Here is a 14,983-nt window from a genome sequence, read left to right as displayed (position 1 = left end):
GCAAATAGAGTAGCCTGAAGAGGGTCAAAATCGGATGGAGAAGTGTCATGATATTTCTACTTGAGAGAGTTTAAGTCGTTGGCAGGAGGTATCAGGACAACTCTTCTCACGTAACTGACTGCTCTTTCGGCCACCTCTTCGGATTCTTTACAGGAGCAGCGAGTAGCGGGCTTTTTTTTTATTGTTTCCTTTTTTTTGTGCCCTTGTGCTGTCTCCTTTGCTGTAAAAAAAGAAGAAAATTAAGGCTATTCCAGAGTTTACCAATGAAAAAAAAATGAAAGAATGATATTAGTTAACTCTTCCATAACGGTTCTGGGTAGCATGGGGATGAACAAGAGTACAAGAAGGCCGTGTGGAGCCGGACCGAGGATAGGAAGGAGGAGGCGTTCACTCAGTATGTATAGGGGAGCAGTCAGCATGAAAATATCGATAGAAAATAGAGATGCAAGACTGCCGGGAAATTTAAAAGGCAGAAGACTGTCCGTAAGAGGAGGATGTTGATGAGACGAAAAGCCTTTGCCGCTATTCTGTCTAAAAGGGTGCGGTGATCATTACGTAAGACTTGTAAATAGCGTTAACTCCGGACCCGAGGGAGACGAGAAGAGAAGATGCAAATTGGTATTCATTTTCTCGTCAGATCAGGCGGAAAAAAGTAGACAAAGGGTGGAGAGAGAGAGAGAGAGAGAGAATAAAAAAGAACAGATATGAGAAGTTGTGGTGAGTGAGTGTTTGTGTGTGTGTGTGTGTGTGTGTGTGTGTGTGTGTGTGTGTGTGTGTGTGTGTGTGCCACCTTCAGGCTGTTGTTTGGGGTCAGAGGGAAGGAGAGGAGGGACATTCTCTCTCTCTCTCTCTCTCTCTCTCTCTCTCTCTCTCTCTCTCTCTCTCTCTCTCTCTCTCTCTCTCTCTCTCTCTCTCTCTCTCTCTCTCTCTCTTCGTTCTTCATTCCTCCCACCCTTTCCTCCTTCCTCCCTTCCCACCCACTCCCTCCCTCCTCCCTCCGCCCTTCCCTCCCTTCATTCTCCTTGTCGCCGAGGGAGGACATAGCACTTCGCAACGTCCTGATGTTTAGTTTTGTTTGTGTGACAGCTTTCTCTCTCTCTCTCTCTCTCTCTCTCTCTCTCTCTCTCTCTCTCTCTCTCTCTCTCTCTCTCTCTCTCTCTCTCTCTCTCTCTCTCTCTCTCTCTCTCATTCCTTCACTCCTTCCCTTCCTCAGAGCCCGGCATCTTTTCACTCTCCCTCTTATCATGCAAAGTTGGACTGCTCGGCTAAGCTATCACAACACTCTCCTTGCTTTCGTACCCCGAAGAACATTTTTACAGCGTTTCTCCTCCTTCCTTCCTTCCTTCCGTCTCGTTCCGCTGGTGTGATATTATTTCCCCAGCCCAGCCCGCCTAGCATGTCCCCTCCTCCGTTCCTCTGTATACTCTTGCCTGCCTTGCCTGCCTTGCCTGCCTCTCCTAGCCTTCTCGCAGTCCTTCCTCTCAGGTCTCTCTGCCGGGAACTCCACACACACACATCCCAACCCCCATCTGTGCCTCATAAAGCTCCTCCTCCACTTTGCTACATACGTGATACAGAAGTTTGTCCTGGCCCCCCCCTGACCCCTCCCCCCCCCCCCTCTCTCTCTCTCTCTCTCTCTCTCTCTCTCTCTCTCTTTCAAGACGGTAGGCCATACATCCCACTCGTGTGTCGCGTCTTTCCTTACCTCCCCTCCGTCACTGATGTCCTCCGTCACTGTCAAGTCCCCCCCCCCCCCCCACTCTCCCTCCTCTCGACCTTCCTCCTCGGCCCAATTACGACGTGGCGTGGACTCTGTACCACCGCCAACAGCACCAGCTTTAGTGATTGGTGGAGGGAGGTACTGGGATTTGTCCTTCTCATTCTTGTTAGTGTTCTTTTATTGGTGTTGTTTTTCTTGTTCTTGTTCTTCTTGGTCTTGTTGTTCTTGTAACTCTTGCTCTTGTTCTTCTAATTCTTGTTCTTATTGTTATTGTTCATTTTGTTTTGTTTTTAGCAGTAGTAATAGTAGTAGTAGTAGTTGTTCTTGTTTTTCTTTTTCTTGTTTCTTAGTAGTTGTAGTAGTAGTAGTAGTAGTAGTATGTAGTAGTTGTAGTAGTAGTAGTAGTAGTATGTAGTAGTTGTAGTAGTAGTAGTAGTAGTAGTAGTAATAGTAGTAGTATGTAGTAGTTGTAGTAGTAGTAGTAGTAGTAGTAATAGTAGTAGTATGTAGTAGTTGTAGTAGTAGTAGTAGTAGTAGTAGTAACAGTAGTAGTAGTAGTAGTAGTAGCGAAGCAGAAGCAGTAGTAATGGTAGTCGTAGTCCTAGGCCTATATTAGAGTGGTGTAGAAGGCGTAGCAGAAGTAGTACTCGTAGTTTAGTAATGTGACACTTGGGGTCGAGGCCATTTTTTTTTTTACTCTCGTGACCTGAATTCAGGATAACGCATGGCAAGTTTTCAGTAGTGAAGTACTTTTTACGTTCATTTTAACTCTGATCGTCATTTCAGTCATACATTGCGGCGGGTGATGCTATGAAAGAATCCTGATCACTCTCATTATGTAGTAATTACACTCATATAATAAAGTGTATGCCAAAGAATACTTGTCTGCCGTGTTTGCCTATATTTTGTTTTAACCCGGTAACTACGGGGGTCATGTTTCTTAAAGGACCCTCTAAGCGAATTAATGAGAAAAAATCATCACTCACGCAAACCATTTCATAATATATATCAACGCATTTGTGATCAGTATATTCATCATCTATTTTTTGGGGTTTATATCATGGCAAAAATTTGGCCCATCGCTGGTACACGGTAAAGCCACAAATTTGGCCCGTCGCTGCTACCGGGTTAAAGATGGCTTCTATCATTCATTTTGTATGCTTTAATAAATCATATCGAGAAGTGGCTCAACCACCCCCCAGGGAAGCAGGAAGCACCACGTGATGCCCACAAGAAGCACTCACGGGTATTGAGGATTACCCCAGGGGACAACGCTGCTCATATCACAGACAAAGACAAAATTTAATGGACAAACAAAGAGACAGACAAAGCGACAAACATACTGACAAACACACAGACATGTATTAAAAACAATAAAATCATTCTCATGTTGTGAAACTCTCTCTCTCTCTCTCTCTCTCTCTCTCTCTCTCTCTCTCTCTCTCTCTCTCTCTCTCTCTCTCTCCAGAAAGTAAAGAGAAAAGGCTTGGAAACAGGCTTGCTGACTTTGTTTGTCATTTAAGAATAAAAGGAAACATCAGTCCACAGTTTGGAAATATCACCTGGGTTCAATTTTTGTGTTCTTACCTGCATGAATTAGAATGACGCCCGTGCGGTGTTTGTGCAGGCGCTCTCCAAACACCGCACTGAGAGAGAGAGAGAGAGAGAGAGAGAGAGAGAGAGAGAGAGAGAGAGAGAGAGAGAGAGAGAGAGAGAGAGAGAGAGAGAGAGAGAGAGAGAGAGAGTTACACAACTTGAGAATGATTTTTTGATGCCGCCGCTGGACAGTTGTAGCTCGTGCCGCCTTACCTGGTGTAGCCTGGCGTGGATACAGGTTATTGGGTGTCGCGCCGGCCGGGTTCAGATCTGCTGAGGACCGAGTCAGACTTCAAAGGAAAGCCAGGTCGGGCATGACGTCTTCTGAAGCGCTGCTAATCTCGGGCTGAAAGTGAAGTCGGATTGCAGGACGTTGCGACCAAAACACGTTCAATCATCGCCATTACTGCTGCTGTTACTATTACTACTGTTACTGCCGCTACTACTACTACTACTACTACTACAACTTTTTCAGTATTGTTTCCTTTTTTTGTCCTTGAACTGTTTCCTCTGGTGTAAAAAAAAAAACCGTAAATATTCTTCAATAATTCTGATTAAATGCCTTTTCCACTTTATTCTACATTGAAACTGGTAATATTATGTAATATGGGACACCCATTTGCAACGAGGTATATTCTCTGTTTTATATTTCACCAACTTACTTCTGACTTGTTTTGCCTCTGAATGAAAGTTTTGAGGAACTCTCTTTTCACATGGATTTACTTCTAGTGTTGTAGCAATAAATCCTATAAATATAATCATGCAAAGGCTCTCAGTGCGTACCTCAATTAAAATATGTATATTAAAACAGCTTTGTGATGCTTTGTCAATATGTTTCAATCTTTCTCTTTCAGGAAAGAGAGAATCGGGAATCAACAAGATCACAGCAGCGCCTGCACAAACACCACACGGGCGTCGCTCCAATTCAGGTAAGAACACAAAGACTGAGCGCAGGTGGTGTTTCCAAGCTGTGGACGAATGTTTACTTTGTGTTCTTAAATGGTAAACAAAGTCAGTGAGCCTGTAATTGGCAAGCCTTTCCCTTTGCTTTCTGGGAGAGAGAGAGAGAGAGAGAGAGAGAGAGAGAGAGAGAGAGAGAGAGAGAGAGAGAGAGAGAGAGAGAGAGAGAGAGAGAGAGTAATGCAATATGTTAATATGGTATTCCTGTGTTGATGTTGACGCGGACTTGTAACACAGAGGCCGCGTTCACGCCAGTGTTGTGTTGCACGGTCTCGTTGTGTTGTCCAGGCGGTGTCGCCGCGTCGTGCCCCTCCCCGCCAGCTTTATTGTGACAGTAATGGGCTGTAGGGGCGGGTAAGCCGGGCAAGCCGGGCGGTCCCCATAGAAAATATTCAGGTGTTTGGAAAGCGGTGGTCCAATGGCTGACTTCACAAATTGGCGAAATTTTGGAAACGAAATGAAGCTCTCGCTCATGTGTCCGTAATTCTCGGCAGTCGACGAGTGCAGCGCATTAGTCAGCCATTAGCAGTTCGTTCTCGCCTTGCGACTCTTTCCTTCAGGTATTATTATTGCCAATTTTGGGAAGAGCTATAATACTACATTCACTGTCTTCCTAGGCACGCCCGGGGAATGTTTCAGAGCATAGGGACGTTAGGTACGTTGGAGAAGGATGCTAAGAAGTGTTTCATCGATAAATGAGAAAAAAACAAGAAAAAAAAACATGCTCAGTATATATGATTTTCGAACTGTCTATTCTTGTTCAATGGATGCTTGAAATACTTTTAAATTGAAGCCCATTGCTGTCACAATAACCGTACATAAAATCATCCAAGCAAGGTCACCCTCATCCAAAGTCACCTATCGTATGTTGAAATCACTAGTTTTATTTTAAAAACTTGACCTTTTGACTTTATTCGTTTAAAAGTAGCATACTTATTTAACTTTTTAAGTTTATTAAACAAATTGATATGAAACAGATTTGTTATATTACTATACAGGGTTGCAACAGTGATTAACTCCAGAATAATGAACAAACAGTAGAGGTCATTCTCTGTATAAAATGATGTAAATCAACGAGTCGTTGGGGATTATGTTTTGTTATAAAAATAATTGGCGACAACTTTACTCCTGTAGTCAGTTTTTATATTATTACATTTTAGGCATTAGAATTGTCTTGATTTCCTAGCATATACCTAACCACCGCCCTTTTAGGAGGATATAAAAGCGGTGATAAATTCTGTTAAATCGTGTATTGATACGCGTAAAACATTGACTCCGAGCACGGGACCGGCGCGTGTACATGAACAAAATTAAAATGTCCTATTTGATGTTCGGGTCGCCTCGTGACCGGACATAACACGGAGGGAAAAGGAAAATATTGAACACGTGGACACATTCGAGAATTACCTTCTTATGTTCAGTACAGATAATCAGAGAGCGTAATGAGATCAGTTTATGAGGAGTAAGTAGCGGGCTTTTTTTTTCATTATTTTTTTTTTTTACCCCCTTGCACTATCTCCTCTGCTGTAAAAAAAAAATAGTGAAGTGTCCTTAAATCATGAGAAAAAACCCATCTAATACAGTCAAGGCACGTGCTGAAGCGTGCATGCAGACTAGAACATATTCATATCCTTCCCTGATCCATCCATCCATCTATCCATCCATCCACTCCTTCCTTCTTTGCTTATTTGATTATTTAATTTATTCATCTTTCCATTTTTAAAAATTTATACAGACTCTTTGTAACATACATAAAAAAAACACGGCTACATACATAGATAATATACCTCCATACACACATACTACATACACACACTCACTCACACCTGGAGGATATGAGAGAGAGAGAGAGAGAGAGAGAGAGAGAGAGAGAGAGAGAGAGAGAGAGAGAGAGAGAGAGAGAGAGAGAGAGAGAGAGAGAGAGAGAAATGTTATTGCTCCGCGGCTGTTGTAATGGAAGCCGCTGACCCTTCCCCCCCATCCGCCCCGATCCTTGACGTCATGCTGAGACACGTTGATGAATTACTACACTGTCGACGCATAGCAGCTGATACAAGGCGACTGTTACGTGACCTGCATCGTATCTGTTGTTTAATGATAATAATAATAATAATAATAATAATAATAATAATAATAATAATAATAATAATAATAATAATAATAAGGAAAAAGAATAGCAATGATAATGGCAATGATAATAACAATAGTAGTAGTAGTAGTAGTAGTAGTAGTAGTAGTAGTAGTAGCAGTAGTAGTAGTGGCTATCGTAGTAGAAATAATAGTTTGTAAGAAGCTGCTGAAAATAATGATGTTTATAATAGTAATAAAAAATGATAATAAGGATAAGATTACTATTAATAATAATAATAATAATAATAATAATAATAATAATAATAATAATAATAATAATAATAATAATAATAATAATGATAAAAACAAAAAAAATAGTGTTACTCTGACATTTATTCCGTGTGAGTGCTTCATCGACAACATCCCCGTATTCTCAGGACTTAAAATGGCAATAATGAAATGATATCCGGTCAGGCTTTCGACCTCGTTTTTAAGCTGACTTTAATTAAGCTCTCACAGATCGACCAGAGCGTCGTCCCTAAGAAGAGGAAACTTCGGAAAAAAGAAAACCTCCTGCTGCCATTTTGTGATTAAAAATAATAATAATAAAAAAATTGCAACAGCTCACGGCTAGAAAAAATATGTGTGTGTGTGTGTGTGTGTGTGTGTGTGTGTGTGTGTGTCGTCGTATACTCCTCATGCCTCTCCTCGTGCCTCCCAAATCGCCTCCTGTTATGACCTGCCTCCCGCCCTTCGCCTGCACAGTGGCCGCCGCGTTGCCAGGGTTCTCCGTGCCGTGTGTGTGTGTGTGTGTGTGTGTGAGCTTGGAGCTGGTAATGTGGTTAGTGCAGCCGCCTACTGATCCAGCGGCCCAATCTGTCTGGAATTTGAATCCTAGCCAAGGCGAGCGTCTGACAGCCCACCAACTCAGTTCTCACACCCTCCCTCCCTCCTCCGGTACTGGGAAGCAAAGAAAGCACTCGAATATGAAACGTCCGTGGGTAGAGAAACTGATATTTTTTATTAAAGAGCACAAAACAACAGCAACAGCAACGACAACAACGCAGTAATAACCACCACCATCATCATCATCATCGTCATTATCATCATCATCGACAACATCAACCATAATAACAACAACAACAACAACAACAATAAGAACAACAAAAACAAGAGGACTATGAAGATGAAAAGATAAAGGTGACGATGAAGAATTAGAAAAACAGCAACAACAACAACAACAACAACAACAACAACAACAACAGCAAATAACCAATAGTAATAAACCCACACGACAAACAAACAAACACGCTCTAAGGTGGCTGTGGGGGGTGGGAGTGGACTCATTAGATTTAATTAAACCCGGAAGAGGCAGACGTCATTACCTAGGCCCTGCAAATTAATGAATCAAGGTCCCTCATCTGATATGCTGACTGTAATTAATTTCACCTTATGAGATGCATGTAACGTATTCAGTATCATGTACGGTGAGCGGTATTTGAAGTTTTATTATTATTATTATTATTATTATTATTATTATTAGTAATAGTAGTAGTAGTAGTAGTAGTAGTAGTAGTAGTAATAATAGAAGTAGTAGTAGTAGTAGTAGCAGTAGTAGATTATTATTATTATTATTATCATTATCATTATCATTATTATTATTATTATTATCATTATTATCATTATTATTATTGTTATTATTATTATTATCATTATTATTATCATTGTTTCTACTACCGCTATTCTGGATATCGTTATTAGTTCTTAGTTATATTTATGGATATGGGAATCTACAGAGTAAAGGTATTGAATGTTCCATTATTAAGCGTTACCATGGCACTTAACTATTATCTTCCATCAAACTGAAATACTCTTGGCAGGTTAATTAATGATGCAGATGAAGAAAGTAGGAAGGAATATACCGCTGATATCTTGTTCCTTCCCTCATCCTTCCCTTCTCTTCTCCCTCCTGTCTCTTCCATCGCCCCTCCATCAATTTCCTCCTTCCCTTCCACCTTTTTTACGTCCGTTCTTTTTCCCTACTTCTCGCCCTCCTGGCTCTATCTTCATCTCTACTGCCTTTTCTCTACTCCATTTATGCCTCTTCGTATTATTAAGGTTTTTATTATATTGAGGTGAAGGAAGCGGGTGTGTTTTTAAATGAATCAGTCGCGTTACTATGGACCACTGAAGATTTTGATTTATTCCATTCTCGTGCTACAACGTTGATGTGGTCTGACTTTATTTGCTTTGTGAGTAAATTTATTTTGTCATAGACTGAAACATTTAATCCGGTAGCAGCGACAGGCCAAATTTGTGCCATGATATTTACCCCCCAAAATAGATGATACATAATCTGATCACAAATGCTTTGGTATATATTATAAAATGGTTTGTGTGAGGGGTGATTTTTTTCTCAGGGACCATTAAGAAACATGATCCCTGCTGCTACCGGGTTAAACTTCCATTGTCTCCCTTCTGCCTTTCTTTCCTACCGCAATCGCCATCTCGTCTGCAATTGCTGTTCTCCGTTTACCCCTCCTCCCTCCACCCCCTTTTTCCTCCCCGGGTTAGTCCCTTCCACTCCTCCTGTCCGAGAATTCGCTCACAAAAAATTCATAGGCAGTAATAATCCTTACCTCCACCACTATCTCCACCACTACCTCCTCCTCCACCACTACCTCCACCATTACCTCCTCCTCCACCACTACCTCCACCACTACCTCCTCCTTCTCCTCCTCCTCTTTTCATAATGCAAGAAGCCAATAAACGTGATGAAAACAAATAACAATAATTTACGACCGCTGAAAGAAAGAGTATGAGAGAGAGAGAGAGAGAGAGGTTGTTTGATTGGTTTGATAGGCTGTCTCGAGTGTGTGTGTGTGTGTGTGTGTGTGTGTGTGTGTGTGTGTGTGGTGGAGGTGAAGATTTGGTGTGTAATACATGCGGTGTGCGGGAGCGTGGGTGGATGTGGTGGTGGTGGTGGGGGGGGGGGGGAAAGTAAGGTGCGGGGTGAGAGTGAAAGTGCGGGGCGTCGTCAGGTAATACAAGGAGGTGGGGTTTCCATCAGGTGCGACGCAGGTGTTCAGGTTATGAATGGCACCTTAATTGTTTTGCTAATGGGGAGTTAATTTCTTGTAGTTGATTACTGCTAACTAATTACTGTTATTATAGCAATACAGAATAGTCACCTCCACTCTCTCCCTCACTACAATACCCACCTTCACCACGCCGACCACCACCACCGCCACCACAACCACCATCTCGACCACTAGGCGCACCCACTGCCACTCTCTCTGCCACCAGCATCAACGTAGTATGAGCGTCATCGTCACACTAACACTATAATCATCACTAATATTATTACCACCATTAATGTACTTTGGGAAAATCAAGAAAGGGGAATAACAGTCACAATAGTATCAGTAATAACGATAGCGACAGCAACAGCGGCAGCAGCAGAAACAATAATACCGAACAATTTTTTTTATAGTACTCCTACTCTCATCTTTTTACTGCTACTACTACTACTACTACTACTACTACTACTGGTACTACTACTGCTACTACTACTACTACTACTACTACTACTACTACTACTACTACTACTACTACTACTACTACTGCTACTACTACAACTACTACTACTACTAGACTATCACCATGAATTTAAAACTAACTTATCACTCCCTAGTTGACAAAATACGTTGACGAAAATATTAATTAAAAGAGGTAAGCATTGCTGACTAATCCTGCTTATCTCCCTTCCGCCACTCTCTCTCTCTCTCTCTCTCTCTCTCTCTCTCTCTCCCCACCCCCCCCTGCCCCGTTATCCCCTCCCCGCCACTCTCCACTCGTCACTGCCTCGGCCAAACCTGCCGCGCTTTGGTGCCGGCCAGGACATTTTTCCTGGCCCGTCTCAGGCACGCCGCCAGCCAGGAACGCTTTCCATTAAATCCTGATATTCCTTATTTCGCCAGGCCTGAATCAAACGGTAGAAATTTCATACACATGTCAGGTTTGATTAGAAACGAACTCACCCCCTTTTATTTTCCATTTTTTATCACTATTCAATGGAATAATTGGTTGAGGGGGGGACCATAAAAAGTGAGGGTTCAATAGGCGATTTTCCAAGCTGAATTTTGGTATGGTGCAGCACTGTTTCCGGTCCCTTGGCGTGGAGATAAATGCAATACCTTTCATTTGTTTGTGAGGCAAAGTACCACAACACATATCATTCAAATAACTCAAATAATGTCGTATGAAAATATAACAGAGAAGAAAGTGTTGTTCACCTTGCTTTATTTTATGCAAAAAGAAAACTGTTGTAGGGAAAACCTGGCAACTGGCGCTGCTTCCGACGTTCTTTTATGAAACATGCAAAAGTGGGTGATATGCAATCCGCGCCAATTTATCAAATAAGCGCAAGTTTCGAATATGTCACCGAATTCTGTTTTCGAAAATAGTTATAGTGTATTATCACACACACAAATAACGCAGCAGGGCACAACAGCTCCTGCCTGAAAGTAACAAGCTGTTTTGAAGGAAGGCTGGCAGTGTTTTTATTTTATTTTTTACAGTAGAGTGCAAAGACAAAAACAATAAAAAAACAAAAATCTCGCTGAACGCTGCTCCTGTAAAGAAAGAAGAATGAGAGGCCAAAAAGAGAGGTGAGTTTTACATGGGGAGTTGTCTTGAGACTCTCCTCTGACTAACACCCTTCCAGGACCTTGACGCGACGTGACGGGACGCTGGAGGGACATGCAATGATAGATGTTGTCAGTGATGCTCCGTCAGGCGCTCGTTGTGAATTGTTAAAAATTTATTCCTCCTGAAATGGGGGAGCACGGGCCTTTGCCAATGGCGGCCCGTATATAGCAGGGTGCCGACAGACCAACTCTATCGACTGGCGTCAACCGAGTCGATCAAGTCGGTTTGTCGACGAGGGCTGGCGTGTCCCTGATGTTGTTGGTGTCGGAGGCGCCATGAGGGGCGTGATGGCTCTTAATGAGAAAGTAAGTCGTGCAGCGATGCGGAGGAAGGTGTGGGGAGGTGGAATGGTCAAGGCAGGAAAGGCGTCACTTCGCATCCGAACGCCCTTGCTCATTTAATGTTTCCCCTTCGTCGCTTCCTCCTCCTCCTCTTCCTTCTCCTCCTTCTCTTTCTCCTTTTCCTTCTCCTTCTCCTCCTCCTCCTCCTCCTCCTCCTCCTCCTCCTCTTCCTCTTCCTCCTCCTCCTCCTCCTCCTCCTCCTCCTCCTCCTCCTCCTCCTCCTCCTCCTCCTCCTCCTCCTCCTCCTCCTCCTTGCCCTCCTCCTCCTCGTCCTTTTCCTCGTCCTTGTTCTTCTTCTTTTTCTTCTTGTTCTTCGTGTTTTTGTTCTTTTCTTGTTCTTGTTTTTGTTCTTTTCTTCTTTCAGTACAAAATAAAGTTTGTCATGTAAAATCTCTAAACACCCTTCGTCAGGCGAGGGCAGCCGATGATGTTTACTTTATCTTGAACGCTGACAGAGTAGCTGAAGTTGCGAGGCACCAACACGCTACCAGGCCAGCAGATATTTCCTCAGTGAAGATAATGACTTCTGAAGGAGGGCGGCGTGCACCAACTATATGCTTACCTCTTGCAAGTGTTCCTAATGAATTAAACATCGGCTGCTCTCGCCTGACGGATGGAGCCTTGAGTATGACGTGCCAAGATTTGCACCAGATTTATTTCGCCAAAATCAAGCTGAAATACTCAAAGAATGTGCTTAGTTAATGCATTAGTATGGATTTCATCTGACTGGATTCCTCTTTTACTTGCCTTTCCATTGCCCTGATAAAACGGTAGCAAGAAACAAGTGGAGTTGCCGGGTTTTCCTTACCATGGCTTCCTTTTGCAAGAAACAAAGCAAGGGGAGCAAAGCTTTCTTCTCAGTTATATTTTCATACGATTTTTTTGTGTTATTTAAATGAAATATTGTAGTATTTTGTTTCAGAGCTCTTGTGAGAATCAAATGAGGGTATTGCATTTCTGTCTCGTTCACGTCGAGGTGCCGGTCACAGGAGCTGCTCCCCACAAACATTCCGCTCAGAGAGTCCCCCATTCTCCTGTGCGTCTATGTGTTATATCAGTTACTTCAAAGTGCCGAATACCTTTGAAGTGATGAGTGAAATGCCATTGGTGGGTGTGCATTCTGAGGTCTGGATGTCGTCTGTTTGCTCTGATTCCGCTAAGTGGGCCTCCGGGGGTTAAGTGGAATTACCCTTTTTTTCTGGCTTCATTTTTCTGTGTCTGAGTTTTTTCCTTTTTTCACTTTTTTTTAGCCTTCCTCTTTCATTTCATCGCTCTCATCCTCTTTTTCAGTTGTTAGATCTGTTTTATTTTTTGCCTGTGTGTCCCCCCGTCCGTCCGTCCGTCTGTCTGTCTGTCTGTCTATCCGTTTGTCTGTTTCTCTATGTTTGAATTTGCTTCCCTCTTTCAATTCAGTTTTCCTTCCTGCCTATTATATTCCAGCGCTGTCATCCTGTTCTTTCAGTTGCCAGGTCTGTTTATTTTTTGTCTGTGTCTATCCGTTCCTCTGTTTCTCTGTCTGTCTATCTATCTGTCTGTCTGTCTGTCTGTCTGTGTGTCGCCGTCTGTGTCTGTCTCTGTGTTTGTGTCTGGTTCTCTCTCTCTCTCTCTCTCTCTCTCTCTCTCTCTCTCTCTCTCTCTCTCTCTCTCTCTCTCTCTCTCTCTCTCTCTCTCTCTCTCTCTCTCTCTCTCTCTCTCTCTCTCTCTCTCTCTCTCTCTCTCTCTCTCTCTCATTTTATATTCTCCTTGTATGCCGGATAAAGGGGGCCGATCCATGGACAGTCCTTTGGCAGTATATGCTTTGACGTGAGTTTTAGCGAGAGACTGCCTGATTAGTGAGAAAAAGTCTGCTTAACGCGTAGCCAGTGGACGCGAATTTGGACACAAACACGACAGCGGGGCGGCCCAAAGCAAACTCACCTGTCGTTGTGTTGGCCCGGCAGCAAAGACCCTTCATCCAGACCTGTATTGTCGTCGGGATTTAGCCTTTGCAACGGCTCCCGACTTATGTTGTTTCTTCTTGTCTTCATATTACTGGTTCTTGTTTACTCGAATGCTCAAAGTTCTTGGTCCTCTTTTTGCATTAAGGCTTCAAGGGCTCGTAATCTTACCCGCTTTCGGCTCTCAACAAATATTTCCACTTAGGTTGTTTCTTCTTGTCTTCATATTACTGGTTCTTGTTTACTCGAATGCTTAAATTACTTGGTGCTCTTTTTACATTGAGGCTTCAGGGGCTTGTATTCTTACCCACTTTCGGCTCTCTCAACATATATTTCCATAGGCCACAAAAGAGATTAGCACGGTTCTCATCAGTGTTTTTTTTTCTCACATTCTTAGTGTAGAAGCCTTGGAAAACTATTAATTACTAGGGTCATTAAAATACCCATGGAAATACCGACAACCTCTATGAAAGCCTTATCAAATGTGGGTGTGTAAGCTCCGACACGTTTGAGAATATGGGACCACTGGGTGTCATCATCATCATCATCATCATCATCATCATTCTTGGTTATTACGAATCCTCTGTAGGACAAAAAGCCTTTCCCAACATCATCCGCCTCTCACTGTTTGTTGTTACCGTACTGCACCGTTGCCAGATTATCGTACTCAGAGCATAGTATTTACCGGTTTCTGACGCCTAACTATTGCCAAGAAACATCAGGATCTAACTCTTTTAACGATAACAATAAATGAGCCTCGTTATTGGAGCCCAGAAGACAGTTTTGGGGTAGGAAGTCGGAAAATATAAGTGGCTGAGTACGACAATCTGGCACCGTTTCCGTACTGTATAATTTCTTCGGCAAAGGTAATTGATTTCTTCTTTTCACCTGGTTCTCTGTTTGGACTGATTTTTTAAATTCCTACGTTCCCAGTCTGTTACTTTGGTTGTCCATCTTTTAACAGATCTATGCATGCTATGATATGTTTGAGTCCATTTTTTTTAGTTATCTTTAAAATCTCTTTAACATCGTCCGGATAGCAGGTTGATAATATTTTCATATAGTCTGTTTCTGACTATCAATCAATCAGTCAATCAATTAATCTCTCTCTCTCTCTCTCTCTCTCTCTCTCTCTCTCTCTCTCTCTCTCTCTCTCTCTCTCTCTCTCTCTCTCTCTCTCTCTCTCTCTCTCTCTCTCTCTCTCTCTCTCTCTCTCTCTCTCTCTCAAGTGTGTGTATGTGTGTGTGTGTGTGTGTGTGTGTGTGTGTGTGTGTACACAAATACAAATATCTGTCCGTTTCCTGTAATCCTTTCAAGATTTGGAGGAATGTTATTTTTTTCATTTTTGGACTAAGTTTTCGTTGTGCAGATGTCATTAGGTCAGCTGGTATCGAATCGAAAGTCTTCCCACTCCTGAAAAGGGTTTAGGAAAGACACAGTTTCTCTTTCTGACAGAATAATATTTAGTCTTCCCAGCCGGCACACTTCCACTGTTTGTGTGGCATTAATATTAAACGTGCAGCGTACACAAGACCTAACGCCAAGGTGAGTCAATTTAATTTAGCTTGACGTTGGGTTTTGCTTACCATTTCAAGTGCTGTCTTGCCGGAAGGAGACTGGCGCGCCTCGGGCTCAGCGTTGCCAAATTA

General features: G+C 42.6%; 1 protein-coding gene across 7 annotated transcripts in view; it reads left to right on the top strand.

Moving 5' to 3' along the window:
* Positions 1 to 14,983, top strand: part of LOC127006447 (uncharacterized) — a 398,934-nt gene that overhangs the window by 68,332 nt on the left and 315,619 nt on the right. For 6 of the 7 annotated variants that reach the window (XM_050876407.1, XM_050876427.1, XM_050876415.1 and 3 more), the window contains exon 2: positions 4,171 to 4,245. The exons of the other annotated variant lie outside the window; for it this stretch is intronic. The gene's annotated coding sequence lies outside the window, so the exon portion shown is untranslated. The remainder of the gene's footprint in view (positions 1 to 4,170; positions 4,246 to 14,983) is intronic. 7 annotated transcript variants of the gene reach the window in all.

Source organism: Eriocheir sinensis, chromosome 3 (assembly GCF_024679095.1).
Source record: "Eriocheir sinensis breed Jianghai 21 chromosome 3, ASM2467909v1, whole genome shotgun sequence".
Taxonomy (NCBI): Eukaryota; Metazoa; Arthropoda; class Malacostraca; order Decapoda; family Varunidae; genus Eriocheir; species Eriocheir sinensis.
The sequence above is the reverse complement of the archived record's forward strand: the minus strand, read 5'-3'. Positions and strand labels throughout refer to the sequence as shown.